At 39.9% G+C, this 20,419-nt stretch overlaps 1 protein-coding gene across 3 annotated transcripts in view; it reads left to right on the forward strand.

Moving 5' to 3' along the window:
• The window catches only part of CSMD1 (CUB and Sushi multiple domains 1), a 2,734,739-nt gene that overhangs the window by 980,707 nt on the left and 1,733,613 nt on the right, over positions 1-20,419 (forward strand). The window lies entirely within an intron of this gene.

Below are 20,419 nucleotides of genomic sequence, written 5' to 3' on the forward strand. Positions count from 1 at the left end.
CTGTGTATGAAACCACGTTACAGTTTTTCACAGAGTTTATGATGCGCCACACCTAAAAAAAGGAAACACTACAAGTTGTGGTCAAAAGTATTGACACCCCTGCAATTCTGTCAGATAATACTCAGTTTCTTCCTGAAAATGATTGCAAACACAAATTCTTTGGTATTATTAACTTCATTTAAATTATCTTAAATGAAAAAACACAAAAGAGAATGAAGCAAAGCGCAAAACATTAATCTCTTTACACAAAACTCCAAAAATGGGCCAGACAAAAGTATTGGCACCCTCAGCCTAATACTTGGTTGCACAACCTTTAGCCAAAATAACTGCGACCAACCGCTTCCGGTAACCATCAATGAGTTTCTTACAATGCTCTGCTGGAATTTTAGACCATTCTTCTTTTGCAAACTGCTCCAGGTCCCTGATATTTGAAGGGTGCCTTCTCCAAACTGCCATTTTTAGATCTCTCCACAGGTGTTCTATGGGATTCAGGTCTGGACTTATTGCTGGCCACCTTAGAAGTCTTCAGTGCTTTCTCTCAAACCATTTTCTAGTGCTTTTTGAAGTGTGTTTTGGGTCGTTGTCCAGCTGGAAGACCCATGACCTCTGAGGTAGACCCAGCTTTCTCACTCTGGGCCCTACATTATGCTGCAAAATTTGTTGGTAGTCTTCAGACTTCATAATGCCATGCACACGGTTAAGCAGTCCAGTGCCAGAGGCAGCAAATCAACCCCAAAACATCAGGGAACCTCCGCCATGTTTGACTGTAGGGACCGTGTTCTTTTCTTTGAATGTTGTTTTTTTCTCCTGTAAACTCTATGTTGATGCCTTTGCCCAAAAAGCTCTACTTTTGTCTCATCTCACCAGAGAACATTCTTCCAAAACGTTTTAGGCTTTTTCAGGTAAGTTTTGGCAAACTTCAGCCTGGCTTTTTTATGTCTCGGGGTAAGAAGTGGGGTCTTCCTGGGTCTCCTACCATACAATCCCTTTTCATTCAGACACCGATGGATAGTACGGATTGACACTGTTGTACCCTCGGACTGCATGGCAGCTTGAACTTGTTTGGATGTTAGTCGAGGTTCTTTATCCAACATCCGCACAATCTTGCGTTGAAATCTCTTGTCAATTTTTCTTTTCCATTCACATCTAGGGAGGTTAGCCACAGTGCCATGGGCTTTAAAGTTCTTGATGACACTGCGCATGGTAGACACAGGAACATTCAGGTCTTTGGAGATGGACTTGCAGCCTTGAGATTGCTCATGCTTCCTCATAATTTGGTTTTTCAAGTCCTCAGACAGTTCTTTGGTCTTCTTTCTTTTCTCCATGCTCAATGTGGTACACACAAGGACACAGGACAGAGGTTGAGTCAACTTTAATCCATGTCAACAGGCTGCAAGTGCAATTTAGTTATTGCCAACACCTGTTAGGTGCCACAGGTAAGTTACAGGTGCTGTTAATTACACAAACTACAGAAGCATCACATGATTTTTTGAACAGTGACAATACTTTTGTCCACCCTCTTTTTTATGTTTGGTGTGGAATTATATCCAATTTGGCTTTAGGACAATTCTTTTTGTGTTTTTTCATTTAAGACAAATTAAATGAAGATAATAATACCAAAGAATTTGTGTTTGCAATCATTTTCAGGAAGAAACTGAGTGTTATCTGACAGAATTGCAGGGGTGTCAATACTTTTGGCCACAACTGTATGTTGATATCTACCCCCAGGAGCAAATGTTTGCCAGCCCATACACCAAGTCTAGGAGACCCACTCCTTTAAATAGGGCATAGTTTTTAATCAGGCTTTCCTCCACATCTGATCATCCACCACAACTAGATCACCAACATTAACATGTTCTGAGCTGCTACAGCCAGGGTCGACTTCAGAAGAAGTTTGGGTGTTTTTTCTGAGCATGAACTACTTGTGAAAATGGTTGAGGTGTACCCCACAGGGGAAAATGTTTGACAGTCAACAAACTTAGTGTATGGGCATTCCAAGTATAGGAGGCCCACTCCTTTAAATTGGGCCAATTTTTTAATCAGGCCTTCCTCCAAGTCTCATCATCCACCGCCACCAGATCAAAAGGGTTTACGTGTTCTGTGCAGCTACAGCCAGTGTCGAATTTATAGCAAGGGTGTGTGTTTAGGCAGTGTGTCAAATACTTGTTCTACCACAGGTTGAGGTGTACCCCACAGTGGAAATGTTTGCCAGCCCATACACTAAGTGTATGGGCATTCCAAGTGTAGGAGACCCACTCCTTTAAATTGGGCATAGTTTTAAATCAGAAACAAAGAGAAAAAGGAGTCCAAAGCTACATGAAAATTTGTCATTTATTGAGTATCCAAAAAGCACAAGAGAACAGGGCAAAAGGACAGGCAAAAATACAATCACCAAGAGGATAATTAGTAAAAAGTACCCAGAGCAAAAAACAAACTGATAAACAAATACAGGGGTCGCTCATGTGTAATAGATGTGAGGGTTGAAGTAACCACAATAACAATATATACCTGGGATTTGTCTTATATGTATTACCAGAAAGAGCAAGCAAATAATGCTGATTGTGTCTGAGAGTCACCAAAAAGTGGCTAGGTAATGAGTACAAAAGCCCATGTAGTACAATGATAGAGAAGGTAATACCCAGGGGACTATCAGGCACACTGCATATGGGTAAAAGTTAAATATTGCACATAATCCCGGTAAATGAGAAAAGTAAAGGTTCAAAACCTCACTGACGTACCCAGATTCACACACAGTGAGGTCTGCCATGATGGGTACGTCAGTGAGGTTTTGAACCTTTATTTTTCTCATTTACTGGGATTATGTGCAATATTTAACTTTTACCCATATGCAGTGTGCCTGATAGTCCCCTGGGTATTACCTTCTCTATCATTGTACTACATGGGCTTTTGTACTCATTACCTAGCCACTTTTTGGTGACTCTCAGACACAATCAGCATTATTTGCTTGCTCTTTAGGGTAATACATATAAGACTAATCCCAGGTATATATTGTTATTGTGGTTACTTCAACCCTCACACCTATTACACATGAGCGACCCCCCTGTATTTGTTTATCAGTTTGTTTTTTGCTCTGGGTACTTTTTACTAATTATCCTCTTGGTGATTGCATTTTTGCCTGACCTTTTACCCTGTTCTCTTGTGCTTTTTGGATACTCAATAAATGACACATTTTCATGAAGCTTTGGACTCCTTTTTCTCTTTGCTTCTCATTCGTAAATGAGTCGGTCCTACCCTCCATATTTTGGGTGCTATTTGTGCATTGCACTGCTGTTGGATATTTATTCCCAAGCATGCTTGATTGGAGAATCTGTATCTTAATAGTTTTAAATCAGGCCTTCCTCCACGTCTCATCATCCGCTGCCACTAGATCACCAGCGTTAACGTGTTCCGTGCTGCTACAGCCAGGGTCAAATTCCGAACAAGGGTGGGTGGCTTTGCTGGGCATAAAATACTTGTTATGGAAAAGGTTGGGGTGTACCCCACAGGGGAAAATATTTGACAGCCAACACACTTAGTGTATGGGCATTCCAAGTCTAGGAGACACGCTCCGTTTTAATGGGACATTTTTTGTTAATAGGCCCTCCTACATGTTTCTTCCAAGGGGGGACTGGAATTATTGGGGTGCATATGACTTGGTAGCAGGGCACGCCTTGCAGTCTATGCATAATAAAACAGAATGGGAGTAAAAAATGAAGAATGTGAAATGGATTTTCCTGTGCCCATCCAGTATGTGGTTTCAAAGGCATATTGGGGTGCAGAAAACTTGGTAGCAGGGCAGGCCTTGCAGACAATGCCTAAGAAAATAGTTTGGGATTACAAAATGAATAATGTGTGGTGCATTCTCCGGTGGACATGCAGTATGTGGCTTGAAAAGCTTATTTGGGTGCATGTAACTTTGGGGCAGGCCAGGCCTTGCATTCAATGCAACATTTTTTTCAGGAAGTCCTCCTGCACCTCTCGTAAAAGGGGTATTGTGGTGTGTCATAATTCTTGGCAGCCCATCCTCTCACTGTAAAGGCCATATCAGTTTAGGAGACCCAATAAATAATAATGGCCCTTTAAAAAGATTAATGCCACCTGATGCCCCTGTAAAAATAGGCTCTGTGACTTTAAGAGTCCCTCCTTAATAAATGAAACAAGATGTTTCTGCTTATGTGTCACACACCACATGGCCAGCTAGGGTTGTTAAATGTTACAATGACATTTCCCAGTGAATGCATTTGTATTGGTTGAAAGCAATGTTAAAGTTGAAAAACACGTCAAAAATGCTGCATCTGAACATAGCCCAAGTGGTGGAGGAACATTCTGGTCTGGGGTTAATTACTTTGCCTTATATGCAAGTCATTAACCTGGAAAGGATGTACCTTAGCATATTTCCCAGCAAAATCCATTTTGGTTTTGTTTTGCTATGGTTTTTGGTGCACCGGTAAAAATGGCATGAAACTCTGAAAAAATTGTTAAAGCTGTGAACTAGGAGTCAGGAATGCTTCCGGGGAGATCCTCATGATGTCCCCATGTCATTTGAGCAGTGTTTCCATCATTTTCAGATGTTTTTAGACCTTTAAAGGACTAAAAGCATGGGACTTTTTTATCACGGCAAACATGCTCAGGTCACCCATAGACTTACATTGGGCTCGTTGCTCTGTCCAAGTACCCAAGTATTCCAATTTGTTCGAACCGAGCAACGAGCACCCGAGCATTTTAGTGCTCGCTCATCACTAATTATTTTCTATATACATCTTTTTTTAAATTAAATTAGAAGGAACGGGTCATAAACCTTCTCTCTTTTAGCCAGGCTGATAACATTGTGCTGTGTTATTATTAAGAATCCCTGAAGCCGCATTCTGCTTTGATGAATTTGTCACAGTCAAAGAACATTTGAAGACAGTAACTTGCCAAAAGGCAAGATTTCAGATTTATATTGCAAGGTTTATTATAGCTTTACTTCAAAATATAGACTTGATAAATAATTTACATCCCCTTTTTCTGCTTTATGTTTGCTGTCATTGTTTCAGTACACAACAATTTATCCATAAAAACGGCTCAAATTTTCCAAAATACTGCCGTTTAGTAGAAATACTTGCAAGGACAACAATGTCATCCAGTACTATAACTCTATATTGAACTCTAAGAACAGATTCTTGAAGGACTTTTAAGAGATGCCCTGTTATTTTACACAATTACACAAAAGGAGGCCGATGAAGAGGTTAATAAAGATAGATCTGGACAATGCAGTCTGTGGGAAATATACTGCAGTCTCTGCAGAGTGTAGTTGATATATTGGTCTATATACTTAGAATGTTTAGTTCCTGTTCACATGATGCGCCATTGCGACTTTTTTTACATGCACTTTTCATGGGTAAAAAATCCTGTGCTTCACAATACCAGGGAAATTAATGAGGTTTCTGAAATCTCATGCACATGCATCTTATTTTTTGCAATGTTTTTAACCTTTTCAAATGAATAGAAAAAACTAAGGTAAAAAAAAACACATCAAAAACACATGTAAGAATGCATCAAAAATGGGTAAAAAAAATCCATATTTCAAGTAGTATTTTATCTGCCAACACTTTGGTTTTAATGCAGAAAAAAATCATCTGCAAATACTCAATATGTTCACATACACATATTGTTAGTGATTTGGTAATAAAATGAGTCATTCATAGAATCATAGAGTTGGAAGGGACCTCCTGGGCCATCTGATACAACCCTGTGCTCAAAGCAGGATTCGCTAAATCATCCCAGACAGGTGTCTGTCCAGCCTCTGTTTGAAGACTTCTATTGAAGGAGAACTCACCACCTCTCGTGGCAGCCTGTTAGACTCATTGGTCACTCTAACTATCAAAAAGTTTTTTCTAATATCTAATCTGTGTCTCCTCCCATTCAGTTTCATCCCATTGCTTCTAGTCTGCAAATGAGAATAAAGATGATCCTTCTACAATTTGACAGCCCTTGATATATTTGTAGACAGCTATTAAGTCTCCTCTCAGTCTTCTCTTCTGCAAGCTAAACTTTCTCAAATCCTGCAACCTTTCCTCATAAGACAGGGTTTGCAGACCGGTCACCATTCTGGTCGCTCTTTTCTGAACTTGCTCCAGTTTGTTGATGTCTTCTTTAAAATGTGGCACCCAAAACTGGACACAGTATTCCAGTTGAGGTCTGACCAAAGAGGAGTAGAGGGCAATAATGACTTCACGTGATCTAGACTGTATGCTTCTGCTTATACATCCTAGAATTGCATTTGCTTTTTTGCTGCTGCATCACACTGTTGACTCATATTCAGTCTGTGATCACTTAGTATACCCAAGTCTTTTTCACATGTGCTGTTGCTTAGCCCTATTCCTCCCATTTTGTATATGCTTTTTTCATTTTTATTGCCAAGATGTAGTACTTTGCATTTTTCCCTGTTAAAAACCATTCTGTTAGTTGCTGCCCACTGCTCCAGTTTATGTATATCTATTTGAATCCTCTCTCGCTCTTCACTAGTATTAGCTATCCCTCCTAGCTTTGTGTCATCAGCAAGTTTAATCAGTTTACCCTCAATTCCTTCATCTAAATTGTTGATAAAGTTGTTGAACAATACAGGGCCCAGGACAGAGCCCTGTGGTACCCCACTTGAGACATTCTTCCAACTGGCTTTGCAGCCATTTACGACCACGCTTTGGGTCCGATCACTAAGCCAGTTATGAATCCACCTAACAGTTGCCTTGTCCATTCCATACTTAGCCATTTTTTCAATAAGGATTGTGTGAGATACTTTGTCAAATGCTTTGCTGAAGTCAAGATATATTATATCTACAGCATTTCCCTGATCCACCCAATCAGTGATTCTGTCATAGAAGGAAAATAAGTTAGTCTGACATGACTTTTTAGTTACAAAGCCATGCTGACTCTGTTTAATCACTTCATGAAGCTGTATAAAACAGATTGTCCACTACATGGGCAACCCCTTTTAAAATAAAATAGTCCCATCATATAAAATAAAAATGTCATATACTTACAGTGGGGAAAAAAATATTTAGTCAGCCACCAATTGTGCAAGTTCTCCTACTTAAAAAGATGACAGAGGCCTGTAATTTACATCATAGTTAGACTACAACTATGAGAGTCAAAATGAGAAAAAAAATCCAGAAAATCACCTTGTCTGATTTGGCAAGATTTATTTTGCAAATTTTGGTTGAAAATAAGTATATGGTCATGGCCATGTATGCCCATGCCATCACATTGCCTTCAACATATTTTACAAGGGATGTGGGGTACTTTGGATGATGAGCTATGTCAAACCTTTACCATACTTCTCATCATTCTGGTACAGGTTGACCATAGTTTCATCTGTCCAAATAATTTTCTTCCAGAACTGGACTGGCTTCTTTAGAGGTTTTCTGGCAAAGTCTAATCTTGATTTTCTATTTTTAAGCCAGAATAATGGTTTGCACTTTGTGGTACACCATTAGTTTTTGCACTCAAGAAATCTTCTCTTTATAGTAGACTTAGACTGAAACACCTATTTCCTGGAGAATGTTCTTCACTTGGGTGGATGTTGTGAAGGATTTTTTCTTCACCATGGAAAGAATTCTGCGATCATCCAATACTGTATTAGTGTCAGAAATATATCTATGGCTTCCAGACACTTTATTTCACATCATAATGGCAGTTTGTCATCGCTATTAATTGCAGGTATAGAGTGCATAAAAAATCCAAAACGGGGGGAGATATTAAAAGACGCTTTTTAACCCTCCGTCAGGAACAATATTCACACTAACTCGTAATGGAACAATGTGCCTGTCAAGCGCAGGCTAGAAAAATGCCTAGAATATCTAATTTTCTCAATTTCAGTGATCTAAAAGTGATCAGAGACCTTCATAGGGATGTAATAAAAGAGACTACACATTATCAGGTGCAAAACAAACCCATTTACTCAACATAAAAGTAATAACTTTGATATACACAAATTTCAAAACTCCTGAGAAGTACACTTTCATTTGTAAGAAAATCTGCCTTATTTATATGAAATATCCACAAACCTTTCTCTATCCATTCATAAAACAAGCTAAATAAACAATAGTAATGACTAAAAACATTACATACCAACCTTATAAAGTGTGATGTGTGCGGGACCAATGAGCCTGAGAAGCCAGCACAGCTATATCTTCCCTCCTGAAGCTCTGCAGACCAACTGTGGTATCAGGTTTCACACAGCAGCTAGAGCCAGGAGACTATCTAGAGGGAGGGGGTTTCCTGAAAATCTGGTGAGAAGGGAGAAATGAAAGTAGAAGAGCTGCGCCTGTCAGATCCATTGTTCCTGATGGAGGGTTAACTAGAGAGGCTTTCTGGATTTACAACTTGGGAACGAGACAGCCAAAAGGTTTAAATAAAAGAAACAAAATTATGTTTCATTATTAACATTATTTGTATATATTTTGTGTATGTTAATTTTAAGCTTTATTTTTTATGGTTAAGATGGAGCGGCACAATTTACAAATGATTATAGAAAAGCATGTTTAGGACCTTTTGTTAGCAGATCACATGATTTATTTTAATTACCTGATTGGTCCATACATTCTATAAGATCTGTGCGCAGAGATTAGAATCCAGCTGTGACACAGACCCTTACAGGATCAAAACACGATGCTGTTTGCGTAGTGCCTGTGAGCACAGCCACCATTATATGAGGACATTTCCGAGCATCATGTTTTAATGTTTGTTCAATAAAGAATTCATTTTAGGAGCTGGAACACCCATTTTTCTTCTCTACTAAACCAGGAACTAGTTTCCGTTTACTGGTTTCAACCCATACCACTGTGGGCTAGATTAATCATTAACTGTCTCTTTACTCTGTCTGTCCCAGCAGTCTGTTGCTCGGCAGACTTAACCTTTCATCTACTTAACTACAGTCACTATCTTCTAACATTATGCACTAAGCATATTACACTTACAATACAAATCACACTTTATCTTATGTCCTAAATCTTATTCTATGTCTTAAGGTACTGTCACACATAGCGATGCACCAGCGATCCCGACCAGTGATATGACGCGTTCAGGATCGCTGGTGCATCGCTAAGTGGTCGCTAGTAAGCTGCCACACAGGCAGATCTCACCAGTGCCATAGCAGCGGTTGGCGGTTGCTACTTACCTGTCAGACGAGGCGATGAAGACTTCCTCCCGCCCGCGTCCACGCGTCGCTCGTCGGCGCCACAGGAAGCTGACGACGAGAAACGGTCTAGGACGTTCTCGCGCGATCAGCGATAATCAGCGGGGGAGCCGGTCAGAGGTAAGTATCAGACATAGCGATATCGCTAGCAATATTGCTATAACGTCACAAAACCAGTGATGTTATAGCCATATTGCTAGCGATATCGCTTAGTGTGACAGGCCTTTTACCCTGTGCTTACCAAATGCTCATGCTGGAGTGTACATTACTCCCACTAGGCATTACTTTTACAGTGCACACACAGCAGCATTATTACCTAAAACAATACCTTCAGCCACATGACATAGTTAACACTTCAAAAATCACAATACATGTACAAAAATGCATGACACTATTCACTTTTGGAGAATGTTGTCTTCAGGGGCAGGAACACAAAAGTCACTGTCCAAACCTTTACAGGTGCAAAAGCAGCATAGTGTTTTTTATTTTAAAATTTTTATTTAATGGGTTATCTTTGCAAAGTTAAGATGAGAATTAATGACTTTTTAATTAAAATAGAAAGGATAGTCTTTGTGACAGTTCTTTTCAATGTGCTAACACAATAGCTATTGGCCAATATAGCTATCCTTCCAGAATAATTAATTCATGGCATATATAGATGATGTTTTTAGTGTACAATTACTATAATTAACAGTTTTCAAACAGATAAACATGAGCCAAATTTAATTTAATGTAATGTCTTCAGTAGAGATGAGCAAATCTGCCAAGATTCAAATTCGGCAGTTCGCTCAAATTTGGCAGGAAAATTAAATTCTCATCGAAATTAGTCTATGCAAATTGAATTTTTCTTATTAGGAAAAAAAGCATTATGTGTGCAGAAAAGATCAAAATAATTCTTACATAAAAAAACTCATACGTGAAAAAAATAAAAGCAAAACTTCTTATGTGAAAATAAAAATCATATTACATGCAGTAAAAAAACAAAACTTATTAATCTTTTCTCTGGGATTCTGTCACTCATTGTCTGATCCTTTTTTTCCAAAGTCTTCTGACTTATGTTATCATTTTCAGCCTCCTGCACTGAATACCAGTACTTCTGCTGCCAAATAGGTATCAAACTTCGCTATGTATGTTGCATTACAGCAACGCGCATCATCGTATCAAACATTACATCACGAAATGCGTTGCGGCGCCTGACAACTAATCCATGCTGGAAACCCGATGTGACTGAAGAAGGCTGAAAATTATGATACACCGAAATAGAAGGTGGAGGTGCAGGAGTGGCAAAATGAGCATTACCTTTTTTTAATCCTTTCCTAGTCCTCCACAATTCAGCAATCAGAAAAAAAAGTGAATTACAAACATTTCAGATTCAGGAAAATTTATAGTTCTTGTAAAAATTGAGGTGTATTCACTTCTCCAAGACATTTGCTCATCTCTGGTTTTCAGATACATAAAGTTTCATTTTGGAATTAGTTGTCTTCAACGAGTAAAGATTTAAGGGCCTGTCACACTACGCGATAACGCTAGCAATATTGCTATAACTTGTGACGTTATAGCGATATTGCTAGCGATATCGCTGTGTCTGATACTTACCTACGACCCACTCCCCCTTTGCTTATCGCTGATCACGCGAGAACGTCCAGGACTGTTTCTCGTTGTCAGCTTCCTGCGGCGCTTCCTGTGGAGAGACGAGCGACGAGCGTGGAGCCGGGCGGGAGGACGCAGGATCGCCTAGTATGACAGGTAAGTAGCGACCCCCGACCCCAGCGATGTCGCTGGTGAGATCTGCCTGTGTGGCAGCTCACTAGCAACCACTTAACGATGTACCAGCGATCCTGACCGCGTCATATCGCTGGTCGGGATCGCTGGTACATCGCTAAGTGTGACAGTACCTTTAGATGCTACCAATTAGAGTTTCCAGATTTTACAATAGTTTGAAATGCATACACACTAAATTACCTACCAAAGGCTTGATATTAAACCCTACTGACTGTTCCTTACTGCATTGCTTTAGGGGCTGTTTTGAAGGATTCAAAGTAAATAAGTGCGCATTGTATTGTCAAACAGTTAAATGATGTTAACAAGACAAGGCATAATATCTATTTTAAGTTATGGATTGAAGCAATGCCAAAAACCCAACAAGCTGTCACATTGTTTGATAATGATATAGATAATTTACAATTATGCTAACCCCACATTAATGAGTTCAATTGGCTAATAATTCTCCCTGCAAACACAACTGCCTCAGAGCAATGCCAATCAAATATTGCTTAGGTGACTCAGCATTAAAATTAGCCCTAGTTTAGTAGAGGTCTCTTCATTACAACAAGCACTGGTTTAGTGTTAATATTATGCCATATAAATATTTGGTTTGGAAAATTGCCCTGAAGAAATGTTTTACAATTAGATTTTTGTCATGAAAACTGCACATATTTTAAAGGGCTAAAGGCAGACAAAAGCGAATTGATCCGTATCAAATTGAACTTGTTATGAAAGTCATACATTTTTTATATTCTACCATCTGCCATTTTGCTGGATTCTTTTCAGGGCTAGGAAGGAAATAAAACAAACATTGTATTCTACTGTCCTAATACCTCTCCTGTCTCCTTATTCTACCACAATAACACCTTCCCAATCCTCTGCACAGGCCCTCATGTTATGAATGGGTAATTGAGGAGGAGAGCAGGCCCAGGATAAGCCACAGAAAACGAAAGAGGTTGGTAACTAAGCAGATTGCAGACCCCTGACCCTATCCACACAATTAGCAGTAGCCATGGAGCATACCTACGATGATCCTAGATGCCTTGGCACAGCCAGAGAGTTAACTAAGCTTAAAGCAAGTAAGGGGAAATCTAAACTGCCCCAGATCAGACTCCAAAGGAATAGATAGCTCGCAAACATATATTGTTGGTGAGACTAGATGAAAACACAAACACAGGCAGGAAAATAGACTGAGCAAATGATGGGGCCCACACTGACTAGACAGGACAGGAAAGGAAAGACACTGTCTGCAATCACACAAAATACCCTGCAAAAAGTCCAACATGTCTGATGCACAAAAACACTGAAGTCGCACGACTTCGCCCCCACTATATCAGCACTCTGGTATATTCTGAAAGCAGAGCAAAAAGAGACCAATCTAACAGGGGACAAAACAAACTGGCACAAGCAGTAACATATGGTCGGTGATTCAGCACAGCCCCAGCCGGAGCTGGCTGACCCGAACAAAACAGAGATAGACAAAACCAGATCAAATGCAAACAGAATAGCAAATGAACCAATTAGCTGAACATGCAGGGACAGAGCTGGAGACATCAGACCTCAGGAGGCACAGGAAGAAAATCACCAGCAGGGATAGAGGGAGTCAGCTGTCTTAAATCCCAATCTGAAACCCCAGATCTCCAATCGTCATTCTCATTATCAGGTGGCAAGCCTCTGTCAATCAGATCAGCTCTATTACCTCCAGTAACCACCAGAGGGAGCCCAGAAAGAGAAGTCGCAACCCCTCTGTCAAATTGACCAGCTCCACTACCTTCAGTAATAACCAGAGGGAGGCCAGCAAGCGAATTCACAACACCCTCATTTATTCCAGCACTGAAGTCTATGTGTGTCAAAAGACTAACTGTCACTTCCAAATAGAAAAACAAATGTGAACAGGTTCAAGCTAATAAGCCACCCTATATGTAACTAACAAAATAAAGCTGCACTCTGAAACACTATAGTATGATGGTACTTAGGACATAAATTGGCCAATTCACATGATCCCAACAGCTGGAGACAAAGAGTACCACTTTGTTGGGATGCTGACCTGACATGATGCCTCTTTGAGGCTAAAACCCCAAACAGATCATAGTTTATTACCTAAATATATTAGCAGAACCAAGTTTACTACTTAGACACAGGAACAAAATCAATCTTAAGATATAAGTACAGGAGTAGACCTGAGCTTATTACAGGGATAGAGGAACAGAACCGGATATTGGAAAAGAATGTATATGGCTTGTAAATTACGATACGATATCCTCATAGTTTTGCCTAATTCATCAAACAGCATATTGTGTTGACAAAAACTGAATACTATGCAAAGATTACATACCTGTAGTTTCTTTGCACATCACTAAAACCAAACAAAAAAAAAAAACATTTTTACACCAAGTATTGTTTTAGAACTATGGTATATGCTGCACTTTACCATACTTTAAAAAGAAAATCATACATAATCATAGCTAAACTACTACTACTATGACTACTACATACTACTCAGCAGAGCGACATCTTTAATACCATCTTTTGTGGTTACACGCTCTGCCAATGAGATATCATAAATGTGAGTAGCAAGACAGGATTACACTGTTTGACTTGTGCAATTAAGCGATCGCTGATAAGCTACATAAAAGCCAATCAGTTGTCATTTAATAGCCAAGAAAACCACATTTCCCATGAGCACAGAATAATCAGTAGTAGATCAAAAACAGATCGTTCAGTTTGCTTAGGCTGGCTTTGTTCTCAACAGCAATATTTGCACAGGATGGATTTCTTTGGAAGACCAGAATTTCAGCAATGGGTCACAGACTGCAATGTCAATCCATCAGCAACCAATGTGACCATCATGGGCAGGGAGGGATGATTGGAGCTGGTGGGCCCATGCACCCACCAGCATGCAATTTATATTTGAACGCAGCTGTCAGTGACTGGCAGTGGCATTTAAATAATTGAATAGCAGCAATCGAGGCTAGATCTGATTGATGGTGTTACAGACAGATGCATGCTATTTATCACATCTGACATCCTCTGAGTGTGAGCTCAGCTCCTGATTCCGCAATATACACATGCACTTTAACTGAGACATGCAGTTAATCAGGGTGTATGAAGGGGTTCATTTCACTTTGTCTGTTGCTAAAACTGGAAAGACAAATTAAATTCCCTAATACGGATGTGGATGAGCTTGTACTGATTTAGTAAATTTGCCCCAAACATACAAATATTCTTATACATGCACATACCACAATATACTATAGAATACTCACACACACACAATTTCAGTTACACAGACATATTCACGCATACACATAACACAATTCCATACATATGTATATGGCAAAAATTATGAGACCACCACATCAAAACCCTGTCATGGGCAGCCCATTCTCAAGACTATAACCCCATTTAAAACCTCTGGAATGTAATCAAGAGGATGATGGATAGTCACGAGCCATCAAAGAAGAACTGCTTAAATTTTTGTGCCAGAAGCAGTGTGAGAGACTTGTGGCAAGCATGCCAAGGCGCATGAAAGCTATTATTAAAAATCATGGCTATTCCACAAAATATTGATTTCTGAACATTTACTGAGTTAAAACATTAGTATTGTTGTTTCTAAATGATTATGAACTTGTTTTCTTTGCATTATTTGACTTCTGAAAGCACTGTTTTTTTTCAATCTTAACCATTTTTCTTTGTCAGAAAAAAATACAAAATTTTTTGCTTGGAAATTCAGAGACATGTTGTCAGAAGTTTACAGACTAAAAGAACAATTTACATTTTACTCAAAAATATACCTATTTAATGATGATAAATATAATCCACCTGTGTGCAATCAAGTCTCCACGTGAATGCACCTGCTCTGTGATAGTCTCAGGGTTCTGTTTGAAGCAGAGAGCATCATGAAGACCAAGGAACACAACAGGCAGGTCTGTGATACTGTTGTGGAGAAATTTAATGCTGGATTTGGATACAAAATGATTTCCAAAGCTTTAAATATCCCAAGAAGCACTGTGCCATCGATCATATTGAAATGGAAGGAGTATCATACCACTGCAAATCTACCAAGACCTGGCTGTCCCTCTAAATTTTCATCTCAAACAAGGAGAAGATTGATCAGATATGCAGCCAAGGGGCCCATGATCACTCTGGATGAACAGCAGAGATCTACAGCTGAGGTGAGACAGTCTGTCCATAGGACAACAATCAGTCATACATTGCACAAATCTGGCTTTTATGGAAGGGTGGCAAGAAGAAAGCCATTTCTCAAAGATATTCATAAAAAGTGTTGTTTAAAGTTTACAACAAGCCACCTGGGAGACATACCAAACATGTGGAAGAAGGTGCTCTGGTCAGATGAAAACAAAATCGAACTTTTTGGCAACAATGCCAAACGATATGTTGGGTGTAAAGGCAACACAGCTCATCACCCTGAACACACCATCCCCACTGTCAAACATGTTGGCAGCATCATGGTTTGGGGCTGCTTTTCTTCAGCAGGGACAGGGACGATGGTTAAAATTGATGGGAAGATGGACGGAGCAAAATACAGGACCATTCTTGAAGAAAACCTGTTGGAGTCTGCAAAAGACCTGAGGCTGGGATGGAGATTTGTCTTCCAACAAGACAATGATTAAACGATGAAACAAACGATCTCCATCAAACCTCACTGAGCTCGAGCTGTTTGCCAGGGAAGAATGGGCAACAATTTCAGTCTCTCAATGTACAAAACTGATAGAGATATACCCCAAGTGACTTGCAGCTGTAATCGCAGCAAAGTATTAAGTTAAAGGGGCCGAATAATATTGCACGCCCCACTTTTCAGTTTTTGAATTTCCACAAAAATTTAAAATAACCAATAAATTTCATTCAACTTCACAATTGTGTTCCACTTATTGTTGATTCTTCACCAAAAATTTACATTTGGTATCTTTATGTTTGAAGCATGATATGTGGGAAAAGGTTGAAAAGTTCAAGGGGGCCGAATACTTTCGCAAGGCACTGTATTTATATATATATATATATATATTTATATATATATATATATATATATATATATGAACACCGACAAAGCAAAGTCCAGCAATAACGTGAGCAATCCAGGATGCTGTTAAAAAAAATTTTTCTTTTTATTCATAAATCCATTAAAATGCAATGGTCCAAGCGGTTCAAAACAGCAATAATGCAGGAAAGTCGTGCAAATAGGACTACGCGTTTCAGCGGTAGAACCCGCCTTCTTCACGGTCCAGAATCTAATCTGCTTTCCAAACATGGAACCTTATATACATCCCACTCCCATCAGGGTAATTATAAACATATGTGAAAGACTTAAAAACATGTGCTATAAAAGCAGATCAAACATATAAACTATCCACATATTGATCAGTATACAACATGCATAAAGATTATAAGGAAAGAATTCAACATATTGGAGAAAAGTACATTAGGAATGTCCAATAACCTGACCATAAGATTTAAGGCCCTGTGCACACAGTGCAGACTCCGTGCAGTTCCGCAGCAGATTTGGCCCTGCAGAACCGCAGCAGAAAAGCAACAGAACAGCACGTGATGCACAGTACCATTTAAGGCTATGTAAAACAAAAAAGGCTGTGCACATGCTGCAGATTTTTCTGCGCATATCTGTAAGTGCTGCGGTTTTGCTAATAAATCTAAAACATTTACATCTATCTCCAACAAAAAACAGTTTAATGTTTGTTCTTTTATAAACTGTAATACGGAGAATGTAGTGTATCTAATTAATTGCAATATATGCCGTATGCAATATGTAGGTTGCACGATGAACCCTCTTAAAACTAGAATCCGCAAACACCTATCAGACGCTAGTAATTTGCCTATGGTTGGTGCATCAGTAGTATCCCGACATTTTTAAAAAAAATATAATGGGGATTTACGCGGTTTCTCCTTTATGGGCATAGAGCATGTAAAAAAACCATTGAGAGGGGGAGATTTTCATAAAAAAGTGCTTGCAAGAGAAAGTAAGTGGATATTTGAGTTGGGGACTCGCATGCCACAGGGCTTTAATAACCGCCTGGATATCATTATGCACTATTGATATATTTGTATTATATAATGCTGGTTAATATTATTATTCTATGTTTTTGTACCACTGGGGCTATGTGCACACGGTGCCGATTCTGCTGTGGAATTTTCCGCGTAGATTTTGCTAAATCTTTAGGTAAGATGATCTGCGTTTTGCCTGCAGATTTGTTGCAGATTTGGTGCAGTTTTTGTGCGGATTTCCCCTGCAGTTTCCGCCTGCAGATTTCTATAATGGAGCAGGTGGAGAGCTGCAGCAGAGCCGCACAGGAGAAGCGATATGCTGCTTCTTTTATTCTGCACCAGATCTGCGCAGAAAAATCTGCAGCATGTGCACAGCCTTTTTTGTTTTACATAGCCTTAAATGGTACTGTGCATCACGTGCTGTTCTGTTGCTTTTCTGCTGCGGTTCTGCAGGGCCAAATCTGCTGCGGAACTGCACGGAGTCTGCACTGTGTGCACAGGGCCTTAAATCTTATGGTCAGGTTATTGGACATTCCTAATGTACTTTTCTCCAATATGTTGAATTCTTTCCTTATAATCTTTATGCATGTTGTATACTGATCAATATGTGGATAGTTTATGTTTGATCTGCTTTTATAGCACGTTTTTAAGTCTCTCACATATGTTTATAATTACCCTGATGGGAGTGGGATGTATATAAGGTTCCATGTTTGGAAAGCAGAATAGATTCTGGACCGTGAAGAAGGCGGGTTCTACCGCTGAAACGCGTAGTCCTATCTGCACGACTTTCCTGCGTTATTGCTGTTTTGAACTGCTTGGACCATTGCATTTTAATGGATTTATGAATAAAAAGAAAAAAAATTTTTAACAGCATCCTGGATTGCTCACGTTATTGCTGGACTTTGCTTTGTCGTTGTTCACATTTGTATGGATGGACTCCTATATCCAGATCCGGGCACAACGGAGTTAACCAGGTCAGCTGAGGTTCCAGGTGGTTCACAGGAGTGAGCTGGTCTACATTGTTGGATTTATATATATATATATATATATATATATATATCTATTATATAAAGCTCAAAGTGTGTGTGTATGTATGTACTGTATGTATGTATGTGTGTGTGTGTTTGTCCGGGATAGGCATCCGCACCGTCGCAGCTACAGCCACAAAATTTGGCACAGTCACATGTCTGGACCCCGAGAGCGTCCTAAGCTATGTTGTGAGGCGAAATTTTAACCCCGCGCGTTCCAATTCACCAAACAATTTTGACCCTGTCTACATAATGGGGAAACAGTGTGTGCATATCAAGCCCCGCCCCTTATTATGATGTCATAATGGTTGACTAGGGGATGGAGGATGTGTGATGGGTATATGGGCACTGGACTGTGGGATGGAGGATATGTGTGATGGGTATATGGGCACGGGCCTATGAGATGGTGGATATGTATGACGGGTATATGGGCACGGGCCTATGTGATGGTGGATATATATGATGGGTATATGGGCACGGGACTATGGGATGGAGGATGTGTGATGGGTATATGGGCACTGGATTATGGGATGGAGGATATGTATGACGGGTATATGGGCACGGGACTATGGGATGGAGAATATGTATGATGGGTATATAGGCACAGGACTATGGGATGGAGGATGTGTGATGGGTATATGGGCACTGGACTATGAGATGGAGGATATGTATGACAGGTATATGGGCATGGGACTATGGGATGGTGGATATGTATGATGGGTATATTGGCATGGGACTATGGGATGGAGGATATGTATGATGGGTATATGGGCATGGGACTATGAGATGAAGGATGTGTGATGGGTATATGGGCACTCGACTATGGGATGGCGAATATGTATGATGGGTATATGGGCATGGGACTATGGAATGGAGAATATGTATGATGGGTATATGGGCATGGGACTATGGGATGGAGGATATGTATGATGGGTATATGGGCACGGGCCTATGGGATGGTGGATATGAATGATGGGTATATGGGCACGGGACTATGGGATGGAGGATGTGTGATGGGTATATGGGCACTATTCTATGGGATGGAGGATATGTAGGATGGGTATATGGGCACTCGACTATGGGATGGAGGATATGTATGATGGGTATATGGGCACGGGCCTATGGGATGGTGGATATGTATGATGGGTATATGGGCGCGGGACTATGGGATGGAGGATAATTATAATTTGTTAAAACTAACCACAGTTAGTTACTATGCCCGGGCAGCGCCGGGCTCTTCGACTAGTATATATATATATATATATATACACACAGTGGGAAAAAAAGTATTTAGTCAGCCACCAATTGCATAAGTTCTCCCATGTAAAAAGATGAAAGAGGCCTGTAATTGACATCACAGGTACACCACAGCTATGAGAGTCAAAATGAAAAAACAAATTCAGAAAATCACCTTGTCTGATTTGGCAAGATTTATTTTGCAAATTAAGTTGGAAAATAAGTATTTGGTCATTAACAAAAATTTATCTCAATATTTTGTTATATATCCTTTGTTTACAATGAAGAGTTCAAACGTTTTCTGTAAGTCTTCACAAGGTTGACATACACTGTTGGTGGTATGTTGGCCCATTTCTCCATGCAGATCTCCTCTAGAGCAGTGATGTTTTGGCGTGTTGCTGGGTAACACGGACTTTCAAATCCCTCTGAATGTTTTATATGGGGTTAAGATCTGAATACTGGCTTGGCCACTCGAGGATATTCATATGCTTCTTACGAATCCACTCATTTGTTGCCCTGGTGGTGTGCTTGGGATCATTATCATGCTGAAAGACCCATCTATGTTTCATCTTCAATGCCCTTGCAGATGAAAGGAGGTTTGCACTCAAAGTCTCACAATACATGGCCCCATTCATTCTTTCAAATACAAGGTTCAGTTGTCCTGGTCACTTTGCAGAGAAACAGCCCCAAAGCATGATGTTTCTACCCCCATGCTTCACATTAGGTAAGGTGTTCTTTGAATGCAACTCAGCATTCTATCTCCTCCAAACACAACGAGTTTTGTTTCTACCAAACAGTATTACTTTTTTTTCATCAGACTATATGACATTCTCTCAATACTCTTTTGGATAATCCAAATGCTCACTAGCAAACTTCAGATGGGCCCAGACAAGTACTGGCTGAAGCACGTTGACATGTCTGGCACTGCAGGATCTGAGCCCCTGGTGGCATAGAGTGTTACTGGTGGTAGCCTTTGTTACAGTGGTCCTAGCTCTATACAGGTCATTCACTAAGTCCCCCCATGAGGTTCTGGGATTTTTGCTCATTGTTCTTGTGATCATTTTGACTCCACGGGGTGAGATTTAACATGAAGCCCCAGATCGAGGGACATTATCATTGGTCTTGTATGTCTTCCATTTTATTATTACAGCTCCCACAGTTGATTTCATCACACCAAACTGCTTGCCTATTGCATATT

The sequence above is a fragment of the Dendrobates tinctorius genome, unplaced genomic scaffold (assembly GCF_039654945.1).
Source record: "Dendrobates tinctorius isolate UK_male_01 unplaced genomic scaffold, ASM3965494v1 ptg000107l, whole genome shotgun sequence".
Lineage (NCBI taxonomy): Eukaryota > Metazoa > Chordata > Amphibia > Anura > Dendrobatidae > Dendrobates > Dendrobates tinctorius.